At 42.6% G+C, this 22,549-nt stretch overlaps 1 pseudogene; it reads right to left on the bottom strand.

Annotated features, from left to right (window-relative positions):
* Positions 1-21,354, bottom strand: LOC108705265 (annotated as a pseudogene).
* Between the last annotated feature and the right edge of the window lie 1,195 nt (positions 21,355-22,549).

Below are 22,549 nucleotides of genomic sequence, written 5' to 3' on the forward strand. Positions count from 1 at the left end.
CTAATAGTACGTGCTCTGTAGCACCATCTCTTGACACCTTGGACTCACAAGAAACCTCCAGGGGGACACCAACTATGCCAAATGTTTAGGCTTTCTAATGCCATAAGCTTTCTAACTAACCCAACTATTTCAGGTTCAGATTGTTTACCAGAACCTGCAATTCCACTATGTGATGTTGTCGTAGATAATCTGGGTCTATGCTAGGCTACTCCTGAACAAGCACACCTTCGTTCTACACATTGGACATTCCTAGAGGTTTAAACAAAATGAGAATGCAAAATTATATATATATATATATATATATATATATATATATATATATATATATATATATATATATAAATATATATATATATATATATATATAGTAGCTCAGAGAAAGCACTCAAGCCATTGCCCATCAAATGTGTTTCAAGATATATTTATTCGAGCATGGTGCATCAACGCGTTTTGGCTCACATGGAGAACGACGTTGTGAGACGAAACGCGTTGATGCACTATGCACGAATAAATATATCTTGAAACACATTTGATGGGCAATACTGTGAGTGCTTTCTCTGAGCTACTATTGATAAATTTGGTTAGCACCCGGAGATTAACTAAGTGAATATGAGTGCCGTTTCATTCTATATATTGCTGCTAATACTCCAGAGACCAATTAAACCTTCTCAGCATTCTTCACTCTGGGTTAAAGTACTATACATAAATAAACACCTACATACACACCTTTTGTATATGTTATATGAAGAATAACCTGCACTTCATTTTTTTTTAAAAAGTGTCAGTTTCCATTTTAAGGTACAATGTGCAGCATACCCTAAAAGTAAACAAAGCATTCCATCTGATATTGTATTGTGCCATTTCAGAAACAAGATTGGGGCTTGTATTATTACCTTTATCTTAAAGGGGTGGTTCACATTTCAGTCAACTTTTGATGTGTTATAGAATGTCCTGTTCCTAGCAACTTTGCAATTGGTCATCATTATTTCTTTTTTTTTTATAGTTCGTAAGTCTTTCAAATTGAGGTCACTTACCACGGCAGCCAAAAAACATTGTTCTGTGAAGCTACAATTTTATTGTTATTGTTACTTTTTATGACTTATCTTTCTAGTCAATAACAAAACAAAAACACCATTGGCACTACTGATGCAGTTGAACTGTTCAAGGATGTATTATTTGCTCATGAAAAAGCTGAAACATTTCGTGCCTATAGAGGGCACTTTGTCTAGCCTTGCATTAAGCATCAGACATGAAACTGGGGCCATAGACAGGCAAAGAAGATTCATCACAATAGTCACTCATCCTCAGCGAAGAACATCATGCCTAAATAAAGCCAAATGTACATACTGCTGGATATAAATCATCAATTTTTATCACCTTGAGCCTTCAAAATCTGTTTACTTAATAGTTTAGAAATATTCCAAAGCTGGTCACACACACAGCACTCATTTGACCATAATTTGAATCAAAGAGAAAAGGGCTTGTCTATCTAAACGAGCATCAAATCATGTCAAAATATCAGTTAGGGGTTTCCTAATTGTATATTGCATTTTTCTTTTCCATAGTTCTGAAGCCAAATGTGGTGCCATGGAAGCAACTATAATGCAGAGGCTCACCAGAGCATCTTCAAACTCAGAGCTGTGTAGGGTAAACTGAGGGGATGCTTGCTAAAATACACACAGAGAGGAGAAAGGTTATGAGTGACACCTTGCTCTAACATTTTTCATACCTTGTAGTGTCAAGATTGAGAAGCCCTAGCTCTGATCTACTAAAGAAGGGATGCATGTCTTTAGGATAATTTTGTGAATTCCTATGGTTTGTATATTATTTGGTTTATCACTTAAAGTGTTAGGCATAGCTGGTGCAATAGTTAAAAGAAACCGTTATTAACTACATAGATCCATAGTTGTACTTAAAACACAGGAGCTGAACTTGGCAGAGCAACAGCGCAGAACAGTTCACAGGCAGACAACACGCCCAAGGATAAAAAATAAATCAATCAGGAGGATCTATTGTAATGATTACAACACACTCCCAGAAAAATAGTACATTAAATAACCATGTGTCAATGTCTATATAGGAATGAATCTGTTTTGCAAAGTAACTATATGTACTATTTAGAACCAAAACATGAGTGTAATGTATGAGAAAAACTTGGCATTGACAGTAACAGGCTTTTGCCTCTCACTGTGTACTGTCCAATAATAAAAGGCTTAAGAGCATGCTGATAGGCACTAAGTGCACAAGGGGGCACTATAACTGCAAGGAATATACATTGAGAACTGTTCTAATGAAATAAAACATATTTTTAATGCCTCAAAGCAAAAACAAAAAAAAAAGTATTTTAATAAATAATAGGCGCTATATTAATGGTGAATATTAGTAAAAGAGTACATGGATCTTTTATACCTATAGTAAGATAATTTATTAGGAAACTATACTCAACTTTAATGGGAGACTGGGATAGGGCATAGGAAAAATGCAGTAAAAATAGTGAACATGTACTTGACATTGCATGTTACATGTGCTACTATGCGCCCATATGGTAAAGACTTGTGAGTAACATAATCTGTTACAATCTCATTGACAAATCAATTTAGTTTGTTTCTGTATGTTGTATTTTTATTTTATTGATTCTCATTTTTGTTATCTATTTGTACAGAGCAATGAATAATATATTAGATGTTGTTCAGTATCAAGTATAATTAAGTCAAAGACAACCGGACATTTAGGAGCCCATTTACTTAGGTCGAGTGAAGGAATAGAAGAAAAAATACTTTGAATTTCAAATGGTTGAATATGGCTACTTCGACCATCGAATAGGCTACTTCGACCTTAGACTATTATTATTTTATTAACATGTATTTATATAGCGCCAACATATTGTGTAGCACTGTAAAGTAAATGTGATTATACAACTAAATCACATGAATTATATACATAGAACATATGGAGTTACATACATCACAATCAATACAGGTACAAAAGGTGAGGAAAGGCCCTATGCATAGGCATACACTCTAAAGGGAGGGGAGTAATACACAAGGTGTGGGAGTGGGCAAGATCGAATTAAGTGGGTGAGAAATGTGGTACTGTATGTGGTGTTGTGTTTGGTAGCTAAGCAGAGTGAGGGTAGGCTTCTCGGAAGAAGTGCGTTTTAAGAGATTTCTTAAAAGCAGAAAGGTTGGGAGAAAGTCGGACAGACCGTGGAAGAGAGTTCCAGAGGACGGGTGCAGCCCTTGCAAAGTCTTGAATGCGGGCATGTGAGGAGGTAATGAGAGAAGTGTTGAGTAGCAGGTCAGTAGAGGAGCGTAGTAAGCGGTTGGGTGAGTATATAGAGATGAGTTCAGAGATGCAGAGTTATGAAGTGTTTTGAAAGTCAGTGTCATTAATTTGAATTTGATTCTGAAAGGTAACGGAAGCCAGTGCAGGGATTGACAGAATGGTGAGGCAGAGGAGGAGCGGTTGCTGAGGTATATGAGCCTCGCAGCAGTGTTCATTATGGACTGGAGAGGAGACAGTCTCTGGAGGGGAAGGCCAATTAAAAAAGAGTTACAGTAGTCTAGACGTGATATGATGAGTAGGGATGTCGCGGACTGTTCGCCGGCGAACTTGTTCGCGCGAACATCGGCTGTTCGCGTCCGCCGCAAGTTCGCGAACGTCGCGCGACGTTCGCCAATAGGCGTTCGCGTCAAAATCGTTCGACCATTCGACCATTCGATCGCTAAAATCGAAGGATTTTCGTTCGAATCGAACGATCGAAGCCATTGGATTGAATGAAATCATTCGATCGAATGGCTTCGATCGTTCGATTCAAACGAAAATCCTTCGATCGAACGATTAAAATCCTTCGATCGTTCGAATCGAACGATTTTCGGATGTTGGAAGTTCGCGAACTGTTCGCGAACTGTCCGCATTTTTTGCCGGTGTTCGCGAACGGCGTTCGCGAACACATTATCGGCGGTTCGCTACATCCCTAATGATGAGAGAGTGAATAAGAATTTTGGCAGCATCTTGGGTGATAAATGATCGTATTTTGGATATGTTCCTTAGGTGGAATTGACATGATTTAATAAGTGACTGGATATGAGGAGTGAATGACAGAGCAGAATCTAGGATAACCCCAAGGCACCTGGGGAGAGGGAGTGATAGTGGAATTGTTAACTATGATGGCTACTTCTGGGATGTTACTGGTGTTAGTTGGAGGAAAGAGAACCATTTCAGTTTTAGAGAGGTTCAATTTAAGGTAGCAGTGCGACATCCAGGTAGAGATAGCGGACAGGCAGGAGGAGACGCGAGTTAGGAGTTCTGGGTTGAGATCAGGAGATGAGAGATAGAGCTGAGTATCGTCAGCATAGAGGTGGTAGTGGAAACCATACGAGTTGATTAATTTGCCGAGGGAGGAAGTATAGAGGGAAAATAGTAATGGTACCAGGACAGAGCCTTGAGGAACTCCAACAGAAAGAAGTAGGGGAGAAGATGCTACTCCATTGTAGGAGACACTGAAGGAACGATTGGTGATGTAAGAAGAGAACCAGGACAGGGCTGTGTCATAAAGGCCAAGCGAATGGAGGGACTGGTGGAGGAGAGGGTGATCTACAGTGTCAAATGTGGCTGAGAGATCAAGCAGTATTAATAGTGAGAAATGATTGTTGGCTTTAGTGGTTAAAAGGTCACTAGTTAGCCGAGTCAGGGCAATTTCCAGGGAGTGTTGTGGCTGAAAACCAGATTGTAGGGGGTCCAGCAGGTTATTGTCAGAGAGGAATGAGGTTAGTCGGTTGTAGACTTGGCGCTCAAGTAGTTTAGAGATGAAAGGTAGCAGAGAGATAGGTCGGAGGTTGTCAAGATTGGAGGGATCAAGAGAGGGTTTTTTCAGAATGGGGGTGACAAGAGCGTGTTTTAGTTGAGAAGGAAACAGTCCAGTTGAGAGCGAAAGATTAAATAGGTGAGTTAAGGCTTTGATTAGACAAGGATTGGTATTGCGGAGAAGTTTTGAGGGAATTGGATCAAGCAGGCAGGTGGTAAGGTGAGAAGAGGCCAAAAGCTTTGAGACTTCCTCATCAGTGACAGGGGTGAAGGAGCACAGGAGAGACTGGGGAGTGTGGAGTGTGGAGTGTGAAGACTACAACTTTGACTTCGAATCGAACGATTCGAACTAAAAATCGTTCGACTATTCGACCATTCGATAGTCGAAGAACTGTCTCTTTAAAAAATACTTCGACCCACTACTTCGGCAAATAGCTGCTACCGAGGCCAATGTTAGACTATGGGGAAGGTCCCCATAGGCTTCCTAACAATTTTCTGATCAAAGGAAAATCCTTCGATCAATGGATTAAAATCCTTTGAAACGTTAGATCGTAGGAATTGCGGTAAATCCTTCGACTTCGATATTCGAAGTCGAAGGATTTACATTCGGCAGTCAAATATTGATGGTTAATTAACCCTCGATATTCGACCCTATGTAAATTTGCCCCTTTGAGTTTTTCTTGAAAACATTTTCAAGAGAAAAAAAACTCTAAATGTCCAGTTGCCTTTGACGTAATTCTACTGGATATTGTATATCATGACCTGGATAGACATTAGACATTAGATGTTGTTGGATGAAATACTACTATGGTTTGTTAAAAGTCAGTTTGAAGTGACTGTAAATACCTTAAATTTTGCCTCCAACTTTGTTTAGTACACAGTTTATCCTCCCAACCTGCTGCTCAGCCAGAGAGGCCTGTACTTCACATAACAAACAGGTTTCTGGCCAGTTACGTTATCATCTCTGTTTTAGTAACTAAATTCTAAAGGTGGCCTTACACTGCATGATAAAATCTGCCGACTCTTCCAGACTGAGTAAACTGGCCTATGTACAGAATAGTGCCATCAGACAGGCCTGAACGACCAATACTGGGCAGTTATTGATCAGCCAGGTTTGATTTTCTCATAGGAATAATTTATAGACTGCATCTACACACTGATGCAATCCTCGTTCCAATGGCCTGCACAGTTTCAATTATGATCCGATCTTTGGCCCAAGGGCCAATCAATCACATCAGCCAGATATCATCCACCTCATGTGTATAGTGATCTTAAGATGGGCCCTGACAGGGAAAATACGCTAGGAGACAGCTCCCTTTATAGCAGTAAGCAAGGCAAAAAATAAAAGCAGCTGAAAGGGAAGTAAATCCTCCCTGCCGAGTGGAGCAGGCATAAGGGCACTGTAAGGGCCCGAAGGCGCAGTTGGAGTGCGGACCAAGGAGGAGGCAGGTAGTCAGCGAGTTCGTGGTACAAAGGGATCAGGCAGAAGAATAGTCGAGGTACAGGCAAAGGGTTCAATCCAGGCAGCAAAGGGTCAATCCGAATCACAGGCAAGGTTGGTACACAAGAAATCAGTCAATAATATAACACCCAGGAATCACGAAGATGAACCTATACTTGGGCAATGTTTGCAATGTCCAGGGGGTTTAAATAGGCAAGTTTTGGCGCCAAGATTTTGAACGCGATGACGCTGACGCCGGCGTCAAGACGCTAACGTCATGACGCCGACGCACGTTCTGACGCCGGCGACCATTCCGTCGCCGGCGACCAATCGGAGAGCGAGAGGCAGCCGACGTCATCACACAGGGACCAGCAGGATCCACATGGGGGAGGAAGGAGTCGCCATCTTGGACGCCGTCGCCATCTTGGACGCCGTCGCCATCTTGGACGCCATGGCCATCACGATGGTGAAAAACTTCAGTTTCCATTACAGTACCCCCTTCCTTAGGGGGGGCCTCAGGACCACCAAAACCGGGACTGGAAGGAAATTGCTTGTGGAATCTTCGAATAAGAAGAGGAGCATGGACGTCAGAGTCCTTCACCCAGGAGCATTCCTCTGGACCAAACCCCTTCCATTCGATTAAATACTGTAACCTACCCCTGGAAATTCGAGAGTCCAGAATTCTTTTGACTTCAAATTCTTGGTGTCCATCAATAAGAACAGGAGTAGGAGAAGACGAGGAAGAAGAAGAAGAATCTTTTGCCGGTTTGAGAAGAGATACATGGAAGACATTGGGAATCCGCATCTCGGGGGAAAGCTGAAGACGAACTGCCACGGTATTGATGATTTCAATAATGGGGAAGGGACCGATGAACTTGGGACTGAGTTTAGGAGTAGGAACTTTAAGATGAATGTTCCGTGTAGAAAGCCAAACCTTATCACCGAGGCAATATTGTGGGGAAGAAATTCTTCTCTTGTCCGCGAATTTCTTCTGAGATAGAGAACTCTTCTCCAAATTAGCTTTAGTGGCAACCCAGATAGCAAGCATATGAGCGGCCTGATCATTGGCAGCAGGGACGTTTGTGAGAAGAAGATCTTGCGGAAAAGCTAGAGGATTCTGACCATAGACACAAAAGAACGGAGACTTTTCAGAAGAAGCGTGCATAGCATTGTTGTGAGCAAATTCTGCCCAAGGAAGAAGGTCTGCCCAGTCGTCTTGGCACAAAGAGACATGGCAACGAAGAAATTGCTCCAATGCTTGGTTGACTCTCTCGGCAGCTCCATTAGATTGAGGGTGATAGGCAGAGGAAAACTGGAGAGAGATATGAAGTGCCTTGCATAACGATCTCCAAAATTTGGAAACGAATTGGGAATCTCTGTCCGACACCACTTCAGCCGGGAATCCGTGAAGGCGAAAGATATGCTGAATGAATAATTTGGAGAGTTTCTGAGCAGAAGGTAGCTTTCGCAGGGGAATGAAATGGGCCATCTTGCTGAATCGGTCAACCACGACCCAGATAACAGTATGACCGAGGGAAACAGGCAGATCCACAATGAAATCCATCGCCAAGTGAGTCCATGGACGAGAGGGAATGGGTAAAGGTAGAAGTAATCCTTTGGGAGGAGAGTGGCCAGACTTGGAAGCTGCACAAACAGAACAGGAGGAGACAAAATCCTTGACGTCTTTTCGGAGAGAAGGCCACCACACTAGGCGAGACAGGAGTTCAGTAGTTTTCTTGATACCAGGATGGCCGGCTTGTCTGGAATTATGAGACTGAGCAAGGATAGAATGACGGAGATCTGGAGGAACAAAAGCAACTCCCAAAGGAGTACTGTCAGGAGCAGAGGACTGTGCGGACAATAACTGAGAGGCCATGGTGGGGAATAAGGCAGCAATAATTTTAACAGGAGGCACAATGGGTTCAGGGTCTTCGGAATACGAATCCTCGGGAATGAAGCTTCTGGAAAGAGCGTCAGCTTTCTTGTTTCTGGACCCCGGGTGAAATGTGATCACGAAATTGAATTTGGAGAAGAAAAGTGCCCATCTAGCTTGCCTGGGATTGAGGCGTTTAAGAGACTGGATGAAATTCAAGGTTCTTGTGATCCGTAAAGATAGATACTGGCACTGAAGAACCTTCCAACAGATGTCTCCACTCTTCAAGAGCTAGTTTAACTGCCAGTAGCTCACGGTTTCCCACGTCATAGTTCTGCTCAGAAGAAAACTTTTTAGAAAAGAAAGCACAAGGATGAAGTTTGCCATCATTAGAAGACCTTTGGGACAACACCGCACCAGCCCCTACGTCGGAGGCATCCACCTCAATGAAGAATGGTAGAAGAGGTTCTGGGTGCCTAAGAATTGGAGCAGAAGAAAAAGAGTCTTTGAGGTTCTTGAAAGCTTCTAAAGCCTGAGATGTCCAACATTGGGGCTTCCCACCCTTCCGAATGAGAGACAGGATAGGGGAAATCTTGGAGGAGAAGCCTTTGATGAACTGTCTGTAGTAATTGGCAAAGCCAATAAACCTCTGGATAGCTTTAGTGCAGGTGGGGAGGGGCCAATCCTGGATCGCTGAGACTTTGGCCGGATCCATCTTGAAGCCTTGTTGGGAAATAATGTACCCCAAAAAAGGAATAGAAGAAACTTCGAAGGAACACTTTTCCAGCTTGGCAAACAGATTATTTTTCCTTAAACGAGATAAAACTTCCCGTACCTGGATTCGATGCTCGGAAAGGTTTGAAGAAAAAATTAGAATGTCGTCTAGGTATACAACCACACTTATGCCAAGTAAGTCCCAGAAGACATCGTTTACCAGCTCTTGGAAAACCGCAGGGGCGTTACAAAGTCCAAAGGGCATCACAAGATACTCGTAGTGCCCATCACGAGTATTAAATGCGGTTTTCCATTCGTCCCCTTCTCTGATCCGAATGAGATTGTAGGCTCCACGAAGATCAAGCTTGGTAAAAATGCTGGCACCTTTGAGCTGGTCAAATAACTCGGAAATAAGGAGGAGCGGATAGCGTTTTTTTACAGTAATCTTGTTCAATCCGCGATAATCAATGCAGGGACGTAGACTACCATCTTTTTTTTCTACGAAGAAGAAGCCTGCTCCTGCAGGAGACGAAGAAGGACGAATGAAGCCCCTAAGCAGATTTTCCTGGATGTACTCCTTCATCGCTGCAGTTTCAGAGGGGGAGAGCGGGTAAGTACGTCCTCTTGGAGGCATGGTTCCAGGAAGAAGCTCAATGGGACAATCATAGGGCCGGTGGGGAGGCAGGACTTCAGCAGATTTCTTGTTGAACACATCGGAGAAATCTTGATAAACAGGAGGAATTGAAGAATTTGAAACAACAGAGGATACCTTGACCAAGGACTGGGATGGAAGACAGTTCTGTTGACAAAAGAAACCCCAACGAGAAATTTGAGTTGCGGACCAGTCAATGACTGGATTGTGGGTGCGCAACCAAGGGAGTCCAAGGACTACAGGAGTCGAGGGGCAATCAATAATCAAGAATGAAAGTCTTTCGGTATGCAGGGTGCCCACTTTGAAAGACAATTCTTGCGAAGACTTGGAGATGAAGGCAGATGAAAGAGGCCGATCATCAATGGCAAGAACACGAAGTGGAACAGCCAGACTTTGGAGAGGAATAGAATGTTGTTCTGCGAAGGCTTTATCCAAGAAGTTCCCAGCTGCGCCGGAGTCAAGGAAAGCTTGGGTAGAGATGGTCTTGGAAGCCAACTGGAACTGTACAGGGAGAAGGAAACGATGAGTAGAAGTTTGGGGAAGTTGATTAATTCCGCCCAGGTAAGTTTCCCCAAACGTACCTAGGCACTGGCGTTTCCCGACTTCGCAGGGCATTCATGGGCAAAGTGGGATTTGCCCCCACAGTATAAGCAGAGTCCAGCAGCCCTTCTCCTTAACTTTTCCTGTTCGGAAAGACGGGCACGACCAATCTGCATAGGCTCTTCTGAGGTGGAGGGAGAAGAAGCCGGAGAAGAAGAAGAAGAAGCAGTGCTGGGAAGGACAGGTCTCTGTAAACGAGGAGCCTGGGGAGGTTGAAACTTCCTCACACGTTCCTTTACGGCAAGGTGCTCTCTTTGGCGGGTGTCCACTTTGACTGCCAGGGCCACCAAATCTTCCCAACGAGTAGGCAACTCACGTGAAACCAAATCGTCCTTCAGGCGCATGGACAACCCGTTGTAGAAGGCAGCGTGATAACTGTCGTTGTTCCAGCTGGTCTCGGCCACCAGAGTACGGAATTCGATGGCATATTCTGGCACCGAACGTGTACCTTGGCGGATCTGGAACAAGCGAGAAGAGGCAGATGCAGACCGGCCGGGAGCATCGAACACTGTGCGTAGCTCACGAATAAAGGCCTTCGAATCATCTATCAGGGGGTCCTCTTTCTCCCACAACGGTGATGCCCATTCCACGGCTTTCCCGGTCAAGCGAGTAATGATGTATCCCACCTTGGCACGCTCTGAGACATATTGATGAGGTAGCAGAGTGAACTGGATCTCACACTGGTTGATGAATCCTCTACAAGCCTCAGAATCACCACTGAAGAGCGGAGGTGCTGGAATCCGAGGTTCGGAGACATGGAACGGCGCCACTGGAATAGTGGCCGGAGCTGAAGCAGGAACCTGAGCCGTAGGAGTGAGAGCCGACAATTTGTCCAAAATGGCCTCAAGAGCTTGGCCAAAGTGCGACTGCTGAGCTTCATAGGCCTCCATGCATGAGGCAATCCCACGAAAGGCTCTTCCGAAATCTGGTTGAGCCGCAGCCTCCTCAGATGGGTCCATGGCCCAAGTATAATGTAAGGGCCCGAAGGCGCAGTTGGAGTGTGGACCAAGGAGGAGGCAGGTAGTCAGCGAGTTCGTGGTACAAAGGGATCAGGCAGAAGAATAGTCGAGGTACAGGCAAAGGGTTCAATCCAGGCAGCAAAGGGTCAATCCGAATCACAGGCAAGGTTGGTACACAAGAAATCAGTCAATAATATAACACCCAGGAATCACGAAGATGAACCTATACTTGGGCAATGTTTGCAATGTCCAGGGGGTTTAAATAGGCAAGTTTTGGCGCCAAGATTTTGAACGCGATGATGTCATGACGCTGAGACCGGCGTCAAGACGCTAAAGTCGTGACGCCGACGCACGTTCTGACGCCGGTGACCATTCCGTCGCCAGCGACCAATCGGAGAGCGAGAGGCAGCCGACATCATCACACAGGGACCAGCAGGATCCACATGGGGGAGGAAGGAGTCGCCATCTTGGACGCCGTCGCCATCTTGGACGCGGTCGCCATATTGGACGCCATGGCCATCGCGATGGTGAGAAACTTCAGTTTCCATTACAGGCACAAAGAAACTCTACTGCTGTTAGGTCCACAGTTACTGTAAAAAGTGGCTCATAAAAATATTAAAATGTCTTATAAAAATATTAAAATTACTAATTCAAGTATTGTAATTTTATTTCTTAATATCTCTTTTCTAACATAGCACATCACATAAAAAAACTGGTATGGGTAGTAGGATTAAGTTGAACTGATCTGATTTCTTTTACAAGGTAATGTATATCTTTTATAACAGTTGAAGGTGTAGCATTCACTCCAGCAACCAAATCTGTTACCAAATCTGTTATAATATATATATATTTTTTTTAAATATTGTGCAGACACCCTAACAAATTAGGGGGATGTGGAGTAACATTCTAAAATATAGTTTATAGACAGGCGTGTTGATAACAAAGGAACATAACTCATATTCTATGAAGCTGCAATGATTCTGAATTATCTTTTGTATAAGACTACCAAAAAATTAGGAAGTGTTACTATTTCTAAAAACAATTTCATATAACAGTACATTTTACTTTATAAATATAGCATAAAAATACCTACTGGCGGAGTGGTATGAAATGATTGTAAATCAAAACATTCCAAGTGAACTGAACTAGAAGTGGCTTACCACTGGGATCTGTGCCTTTTACTTATCCTCCTGTACATTGTTCACAAAGCAGTGTTTATATGCAGCTGAAACTAAAGGGATTATTTATTAAAGTCCGATTTTTTCTGGTCCGACTTTTAAAGGGAAAAAAAAAATTTTCAGAGGAAAAAAACTCGATTTTTTTTCATGATTTATTAAACTCTGATGGTGTTAAAAGTCTGAATAAAAAAGTACTCCGAGTACTCTAACTCAGACCTGCTGAGTTCATGTGGAAGTCAATGGCAGTTGTCCCGTTTATATCCGAAGATTTCCTGGTTTCAAAGCCAAAAAAGTTGGAGGTTTCGGCATCAAATCTGAAAAAGTGGAAATTTTCAATGAGAAATCAAATAAATTCATAGGATTCAGCTTTTCTCACAATTTTACTGAGTTTTTTCCCGCACAAGAAATTTCAGAAAGACTTATTGATAAATAGGGGGGGGAAGGGAAGTCAGCGTGGATTTGGTCGGAGTAGTTTTCAGAAAAGTGAGAACTTTTCGGATTTTGATAAATAACCCCCTAAATGACCTGTATTAAATGTGAGCTGGGCATTTGCTCGCTGTACAAACTTTTATTAATTTAGATTAAAAGGGAAAACAGCACATAAAAGTCACCTCAAATGATCCTACATTGCAGAATCAACCTGCAATGAATGGTAATAAGACAAAAGCGAGACCAGAAAAAGAAAAAAGAAAAGCCGCTGGAAAGGCTAAATAATTATTATTTTTATTATTATTAGTCTGTATTTTTACACCAACATATTGTGCAGCACTGATGTGTATTTAGGCTAAAGCTGGTCGTATACTACCATATCTACTCATTTGGTGAGACAGCTGAATGAGCAGATTATTGTGGGAAAAATGTAAAATGATAAAAAACTTAAGCAAAGACCATTGCGAATATTAGTGACCATGTTTGCAATTACAGACATCAATGGCTTCCACGCAAAGTTTGCGACCAAATGGCATTTTTGTATGTAATAAAATTTCACAATTGCAAAGCGTATTTTGTGACAAAATGTATAACGAAACTCCAGAGCAGTTGTTAACGCTAACCTTTGCATATCGATATAATATATGCCATTTTATACTTGCTTGAGCTTTACATTCCCTCCTCATCTGTCTAAACAGATGTGATCTAATGGTATTCCAGAATGCCCAAACTGACTGCTACGGTAACAGTAGATGTTACTATGGTCATGCAGATATTCTATTTCTGTATTCTTCAGAATTAAGCCAATGCTGAGGTGCCACCTAGAGGTAAAATGATCTGCCTTTGATGTGGGGTCTCATTAAAAGAGACTCATTTGATTCCTTGTGTCCCTGGACAAGTAATTTAGTTTTCTGGTGTCTCAGCTGTGCCTTGCTTTGCTGTAAAGCATTTTGAGTTGCATAGGAGATAATCACTATAATAACTGATTCCCTTTCTTTTCCATAGTTGGTTACATTCAGAAACTTTACCTATCATGTATTGTGTTGTACAATGGCCAAGAAATTGCAGATCAAGTACTGGTATAGATCTATTACCTGATACTGTGAGTAGGGGGTTTCTCATTTAAACATAATGATGAATTTGAAAGCAGCGAAGAGCCAAGTTGTCAATTCTGTACAGAATCAGGCCAAGCCTAAGGGAATCGTACAGTGACGAGAACCAGTGGGGGTGGGGTCGAAGGTTTGGACTAGAGGTAAGCAGGCAGAAGAAAGGCACATGCCTAGTGACACCCTAATGTTCACCCTAGTCACCTGTCTCTACAGTCTACCCCAAGTTATGGCCCTGAACCTGTCTGCCTTTTTATGTTTCAAGTTCTAGTGTACATATACATTTATATGAAACCCATATTTTAAATACCTTTACAATATATTTCTCCCACTCAGTAGGAAGACCATTCAGTATGTCTTCTCTGTAAGAATGCATTGCATTATGTCAATTTTCAGTATTCCATCCTCCCCACCTCATGCTATGCTAGACTGTTTAGTCATGCTCGCTTCCATAAAATGTCTGCCAATTCCTTTGATATATAAGGAGCTACATATATTACAAATCATCCTAGTCTGAGCTGTACATGTGCAGGGAAAAATCGAAAAATTAAAGTAAAGTCACATTCTATTCTCTGGTCCTGGCAACCACAATCAAAACAAACCCACAATCCACCAAGAAGTCCTTTATATAAAAAAACTCTTTCTTCACTCAACTGGAGCCTGTAAGGCTAAGGCCACACTAGGCGATAGCGCCGCGATTTGACTCGCGACTTTTAAGCCGCAATTGCTGGGGAAACTTTTGCGCTGGCGTCTATGGGGAATCGCGAAAATCGCCAGCGTAAAAACACACGCGGCGATCTTTTCTCTACTGTCGCTCGAAATTGCCTCGCTAGGCGATTTCGAGCGACAATAGAAAAAAGATTGCCGCGTGTGTTTTTACGCTCGCGATTCCCCATAGACGCCAGCGCAAAAGTTTCCCCAGCGATTGCGGCTTAAAAGTCGCGGCGAAAAGTCGCCGCGATTCAAATCGCCTAGTGTGGCCTTAGCCTAAGGTTTTAAATAAAGATCAGCGCTTTATACAAAAAAAAAAGGTAAAGTATATTCAGCATCAGCATAAGCCTTATTCATTAAAGTCATGTTGAGAAAAAAAGGGTACACTGTTCCTCTAAGATCCAGGATTTTAACACTGTCCAAATCACACATCTGCAATATCAGGCCAAATGCAAAATGAGTGGGCTTTAATAAAATGCTGCTAGTGGCTTACATTGAACGTGTATGATATGTTTCTTCAGTGGCATTAAATGCCTGTAGACCTGTAGAATCTAGCCGACTAACCCATTCGATTAATTTGAGACTAAGCAATCTAACATATTTAGAAATTAGGCTTATAAAGGTGGTGATAAAGTTTGACTTTGGTAGGAATGCTTTAACTCCTACATTTCTAAATCTTTCATCATTAAAAGCTATAGGTTGTGTAGGAGATCAGACAAATCCTTCTCCTGTTTTTCTGTCTGTGACATCATCCAGCCCAGTTACAGCATGGAGAGCCATCCGATTGGCTGGGCGCCCCAGTGCATCATTGGGAGAGATGGAGTGCCTGACTTTGGAGCCATTTGTACAGGGTCTCTAACAGAGCTTAAAGCATTACTGACACCAGAAATGAAACTCTTTTTTACATCTATCATTATATTGCGTTTGAAAGCTACTTATAACTTTGCCATAAAGTATTTGCACAATGCTGTTTACTTTACCTGTCTGGTTCCCCATGTTCGTGTACGAGGGGGCTGCCATATTTGTGCAGCAGGAGTCCGTTAGCATTAGAAACTTTAACTATCAGGCTGAGAAGGGACAGTCAGGTTGGCAAAACAGTCAGGTTTAAAAATTTCAACTAACAATAACTTAGATAAACAAACCTATCGGAAAAAAAACAATCAACATGACCTATAGGTAACTTTTAATGTACATTCATATTTTAAAAAGTAGTTTTTTAGTGTCAGTATCACTTTAACAGGGGTTGTATGCTGCAACATCCAGCCAGAACCAATTTGTGTGAGACTGTCCAGTGTAGAGAAGCTGCAGCATCTCTAGAAGTACAGAGAGAGCCCATCCTGTTCCCTGCCAAGCTGCTAGAGACTCAGAAGGTGAAAAGTGCCACTGGTGAGATTGAGCCTGCTGCAGAGCTGCCTGTAATCTCCAGTGAGTGAGCCACCCAAGGGAGGATACTGGCAAGGATACAAATGTGGGGCCCCAATTTCAGGACAAGTCTTGTGCATTTACCTGCTATGTGGGAGTGGCTGCTAAGGGAGAGGTACTTTTGGGAAAGGTATCACTACATGGGTTATAAGAGCTCTAGGGAAGGGACATTCTATTTGAACTGAACTTTGTGATTATTAACCCCTTCCAAAGGATTGGGACTTTGATAATAAAAAGGGCTGTGTTGGAGAAACAGTCAGGTTCCTAATAGTGAGATAGGTAGGTAGGTCCTACGTGTCCCCAGTGGAGAAGTGCATTGCGTATTAGATTGCCCAAATTCTTTTACTACTGTTTTATATAAAGTTTATTTATTTGTTTCATTTGCAAACTGTGTGTTTTATTTTTCCTCGTGGAGCCCCCCTGAGGTGTGCTCCTCTGTGTTCGATAGGTGGAGACACTGCACTCTAAATCCCAGTTCCTAGTACGCAAAAGGGATTCTGGCCCCATGGATTGCCATGGGTTAATTGCTATTTAAAGAGACAGTAACCAAATTAGGGTTACAGTTGCCTTGCAGGCCACAACTGCTCACCCGAAAAACATCCTATTATTACTGTGCTTTATTCTATATAGTACAGACATATTCAACAACAAAGCATGCTCAGTATAATCAGCCTTTGTGACTTCATGTTGGTAGCACCAAGATTTCAAGGAAAAAGAATATTTGATTTGCATCTATACCAACACAGCAAGAACCTTTGAAAAAAATCAAACGCTTAATCATAAAATGTTCCATTAAACTATTCGGTACAAAATGTGCTAGTAACTAGTAAGTCCATCTTGGAAAAAAAGGTCAACAAATAGATAACAAAAACAAAGTATTTCTGCTCCCTGTGTAAAGAATCCTTGCTTTTTCAGCACCAACTACAATTGCTCAACTGAAAACAAGGGAGTGCTGGAGGCGGCATATGCACTTACTGAGAGTGTGTTGCTGAGACTCATTAGCTGCGAAATAGCTGCGAAATAGCTGCATTGAACAAGTAATCCTCAGTGAAGTGGCTGGTAACCTAGGAAACGCAAACAAAAATGCCATTTTTAGGATTACTCATATTTGCAGAAGTACAATGCAAAGGGCTAATTCCTTGACACAGGTATAGAATTTTATTGTATTTTTGTATATTAACTGTCCAATGTTTGTGAAGCTTTCTTACAAAATAAGGTTGGCATAGAGACTTTTGTAAGAAACATTTGGGGTTTAAAGGGCATTAAATTCTAAACTACAGTTTAAAACAACATAAAAAAGCAGTTTGTATAATTCACAAGTACTTTATACAGAATATGCTAAAATTCTCAAACTCTCTCTTAGAGACCAAATGATCACTTTGTAACACGGGCTTGATTGCAATGGTTTTGAAATCTACTCTAATTTCAAAATTTTGGGTGATTGTAAGTCTGTGCTAGAGACATCTAGAAAAAGTAAAAGCAGGTTGTTGCAGTGCTGTGCTACTTTAATGCACTTAACACACTGGCAGCTGGATATGTCTATCTTTTTTGTTCTTACCCAGGAGTCTAACCCAGAAAAGGGCACCTCAGAGTTAAGAAAGCAATGAGAGTATATGTATCAAAAAGTGAAGTTAGAGATCGCCACGGTGAAGTTCAGCCACTCTCCATTCATTTCTATGGGATTTTGAGAGGCATATTAATTAATATTTGATAAACATACCCCATGGAATAAGTGACTATGATCACTAGGGTAACTAAATATTTGGCACCCCCTGTGACTTTACTTTTTCCTTCTGTTTGAAGCAAAACCAAAGATTTCATCTCACAGGAAATGGAATATACAAATTCTTCCCCAAACTGATTAGATAAGCCGCCTACAACCCCCTTTCTTTACCCTTTGTTGTGACTGTTTTATTAGCAAAAGTCCAAACAGAGTAGTTTAAGTTTCCCTGTTCAGCTCAAAATATAACAAAAAAACATTTCATAATTTTTTTTTTCATGATTGAAACAACGGGCAAAAAGTACGTTTTACACAAGCCCTATTCATTGCACTCGTGTTGAACAAGGGGGCATACTGCTGGGAAAATATGAGAGACATTAACAATAAACATTCTTTCCTTATTATTATTCCTCAATAAATTATTGACTCACTGTGCTCTAGTGCCTCTAGAGAAGTAATAAAATGCATTAATAAGTTTTAAAACACGTATTTTAAAGAAAGGTTCACATTTGAGTGAATTAATCAAATATTCAGATATCCAGTAATGTTTGATTGCTTACACTGCATATTCATTATATAACTACCTCTAGCACAGTAAGGTTTCTACTTTCCCAGATCCTTCTTGCTCTTGCTACTTCTTTCTTATTCAGAAGCTTAGGATTAGGTACAGATGAGGAATTTTTAGCTTCAATAAATTTGCTTGTTATTGTCTACAGACGAAACTGCCACCTCTGCAGCTTAGAGAGAATAGAGTTTGTTGAATATTGTATTGGTCAGTTCTACTATGAGGTGAGCATAGTGCCTTATCTCAGGAGAACATATTCTAGAGAGTCAAGTGTTACATACAATAACCACCTAAGAAGTCTGTGGTGAACTTAAAGCTGCATATTTGATTTTTAACTGGAATCTGCACCTTTATGTCTCAGATGGAAAATGGTTTAGTAAATCCCTTGCATTTTATTTCCTTTTGGGAAAGAAGGTGTCACGACCGGCACCCAATACCAGAACAAGTGCCAAGCACCCTGGTCTCGGCTTGGCTTCACCAGTAGTGTGACCACCGTTGGGCTTCGGGAGGAGCCCTCAGCTTACTTGGGTGCCACCTGGACTTAACGAGAGGTGCAAGGCGAGATGTTCTGGCTGGCAAAGGGGCACGGCTGTTAGCAGAGTCTTTTGGGCCAAAGGTCACGGTACAAATGGAGCAGGCAAGAGAATCGTCAGACAGGCAGGGTCGAGGCAGGCAGATATCAAGAATCGTCAGGCAGGCTAGGGTCAAACCGGGTTGTCAATCAAGGGGTTAAGCAGGAAGAGTTGTTGTAGGCAGGCGAGGGTCAGGATACAGAATGCAGAATAGTCAGGAACAGGCTGGGTCAAAAACGGGTAATCAAACAGACTAGATACAGAACAGGTCAGACGCACAAGGCTCAGGAACCACTAGAAACAAGTTCTATCACGGGCATCAGTCAGCAGTCTGAATGGGCCTTTTATAGGGCAAGAATTCCACGCCCCAGAACGTGCTTTTTCGCGCCAGAACGTGCTGGCGCAATCACGCCAGCACCTTTAAGAGGCGCGCAGGTGCGCCGCGCGCCCTAATAGCGCTTGGAGGAGGAAGAAGAAGGAGCGCGGCGGAGTGGCGGCCGTCCATGCCGCCGCACCGCTAGACCACCAGGTATTTTTATTACATTACCCCCCCCTCTAGGGGGGCCACTGGACCCCAGGCTTCCCAGGAAATTTTTGATGGAATTTCTGAGTTGATCAGCCTTGATGTCATCGACTGAGACCCAGGAGTTCTCCTCAGAGCCATAGCCCTTCCACTTAATAAGATACTGGAGCTTACCCCATACCAGACGAGAATCGAGGAACTCCTGGATCTCAAATTCAGGCTGACCTTCGACTAATACTGGGGGAGGAACAGGAATATGGCGGACTTGAGTGGCTGGTTTTAGAAGAGAAACATGAAAAGAATTAGATATTTTAAACTCTGCAGGTAATTGGAGACGAACAGAGGAAGAATTAATTATCTCAGTTATGGACCAATGAACCTGGGACCCAGTTTGAGAGATGGAACCTTCAACCTAATATTTTTGGTAGATAGCCAAACAGAATCTCCCACCTTGTATTGAGGAGCCTCTCTACGAGATCTATCTGCAGCTTTCTTTTGAGCAGAGGAAGCTGCAGAAAGAGAATGATGAACTTGAGACCAAATTTTAGAAAAATGACTGACAGAGGAATTAGCAGAGGGTACAGAGGAATCTAAACCAGAAAAAGAAAATGCTTTTGGATGTAGCCCATTTACAATAAAGAAAGGAGACTCCCCAGAAGAGGAGTAAGTGGCGTTATTGTAGGCAAACTCTGCCCAGGGCAACAATTCAGCCCAAGAGGACTGGTTATCAGACACGTAACACCTGAGATATTGCTCAAGGGATTGATTCACTCTTTCAGTTTGTTCGTTGGTTTGGGGATGGTAAGCAGTAGAGAATGATAAATCAATGCCAATTAAAGAGCAGAAACTTTGAGACAAACTGAACTCCTCTGTCAGATACAATGTTAACAGGAAACCCATGTAACCTGCAAATATGAGAGATAAACAGATCGGCTAAGGTTTTGGCAGAAGGGAGGTGTGGAAGGGGAACAAAATGGCTCATTTTACTTAACCTATCCACCACCACCCAAATTACAGTTTTACCCTGAGAGGAAGGCAGATCTACAATAAAATCCATCGAAAGATGGGACCATGGTCTCTCAGGGATAGGTAACGGATTTAACAGACCCTGTGACATTTGACGAGAGGATTTAGACCTTTGACAAATTGGACAAGAATTTACGAAAACCTTAGCATCCTGTTTAAAAGAAGGCCACCACACATGACGGGTTAACAAGGAAATAGTTTTGGCTATGCACAGGATGCCCAGCCATTTTGGAGTTATGAACCTCTTCCAGAACTTGTTCCCTCAGCGCCTCAGGCACAAACATTCTCCCAGAAGGAGTGTCTGCAGGAGCAGAAGATTGGACAGGGGACAACAAGGTGGAGAGGTCAGAATCCAATGCGGCAACAATCAACTCCCTAGGAATGATGGGGATGCACTCACTAGAGTCAGAGGAGGTAGATTCAAAACTCCTAGAGAGTGCATCAGCTTTGGTGTTTTTAGATCCAGGCCTGTATGTTAAAGAAAAGTTAAACCTGGTGAAGAACAATGCCCATCTAGCTTGCCTAGGGTTAGCCGTGTGGCCGATTCTATATAAAGCAGGTTTTTATGGTCTGTATATACTGTTACCAAATGTTTAGCACCTTCAAGTAGATGCCACCATTCCTCAAAGGCCCACTTGATAGCCAACAATTCCCTGTTTCCAATATCATAGTTTGCCTCTGCAGGCGAAAACTTCCTAGAGAAAAAGGCGCAGGGATGTAACTTGTTGGTTATCGGGTGCCTTTGGGATAGGACTGCCCCAGCACCCACTTCAGAGGCATCTACCTCCACAATAAATGGTAAGGCTGTATCTGGATGCTGCAAAATAGGGGCAGAACTGAGATCTTTCTTAAGGCATTCGAAAGCTTGAACTGCTTCTGGGGGCCAAATACTAGGGTCAGCACCTTTTTTGGTCAAGTTGGTGATTGAAGCAACTACCAGGGAAAAATTCTTGATGAATTGGCGATAATAATTTGTAAAACCGAGGAATCTTTGGGTTGCTCGTAAAGAAAGGGGTTGGGTCCATTCCAGGACAGTTCTCACCTTCCCAGGATCCATCTCAAGACCCCTGTTAGAAATGTTAAACCCCAAAAACTGAACAGAGGTAACCTCAAAAGTACACTTCCCAAGTTTTGCATACAGATTATTTTCTCTAAGTCTACGCAAGACCTCACAGACATGATTCCTGTGGTCACCCAGATTAGAAGAGAAAATAAGAATGTCATCAAGATAGACCACTACAAATATCCCCAGCAGGTCCCGAAAGATGTCAGTGACAAATTCCTGAAACACTGCGGGGGCGTTACAAAGGCCGAATGGCATCACCAAATATTCGTAGTGGCCATCCCTGGTGTTGAACGCTGTTTTCCACTCATCCCCTTCCCTGATACGAATTAGGTTATAAGCCCCCCTAAGATCAAGTTTACTATAAATCTTGGCATACTTGATCTGATCAAACAACTCAGAGATCAAGGGAAGAGGATAGCGGTTCTTAATGGTGATCTTATTGAGACCCCTATAATCAATACAGGGACGAAGACCCCCATCTTTTTTCCCCACAAAGAAAAACCTAGCCCCAGCATGGGAACAGGAAGGCCGAATGAAGCCTCTTTCCAGGTTTTCCCGAATATATTCTTTAATAGCCTGGGCTTCTGGCAATGAAAGAGTGTAGGTTCTCCCACGAGGAGGTGTAGACCCTGGGGTTAGATCAATTGGGCAATCGTATGGCCGATGTGGGGGTAAGGTTTCAGCAGCCTTTTTAGAGAAAACATCCTCAAATTCAGCATAAGCTGCAGGTAACCCTTCTAGAGAGGTAGTAGCTACTACCTGAGGAATACAGACCCCCTCACACTCTGAACCCCATTGAACTACCCTCTTTGAAACCCAATCAATTAGAGGGTTATGCCTCTGGAGCCATGGTAACCCCAAGATGAGAGGAGAAGTAGCACCCTCAATGAGGTACAGCGCTATCTCCTCACCATGCAGATGATTAACAGACATAGAAAGACAAATAGTTTTCTTAGACACTATACCCGACCCTAAGGGTCTTTTGTCCACTGCCCAAATTTTCATCGGGGAACTTAGAGGAACCAATGGAATGTTATGTTTGGCTGCAAATGCAGCGTCCAAAAATTTCCCCTCTGCCCCTGAATCCACGAAAGCAGACACCCTGTCAGAGCCCGTAGGCCAGGCTAGCTTGACTGGTAACAGAACCTTAGAGGCAGATTGGGGAGAGGAAATTCCTGCACCCAAA

Source organism: Xenopus laevis, chromosome 6S (assembly GCF_017654675.1).
Source record: "Xenopus laevis strain J_2021 chromosome 6S, Xenopus_laevis_v10.1, whole genome shotgun sequence".
Lineage (NCBI taxonomy): Eukaryota > Metazoa > Chordata > Amphibia > Anura > Pipidae > Xenopus > Xenopus laevis.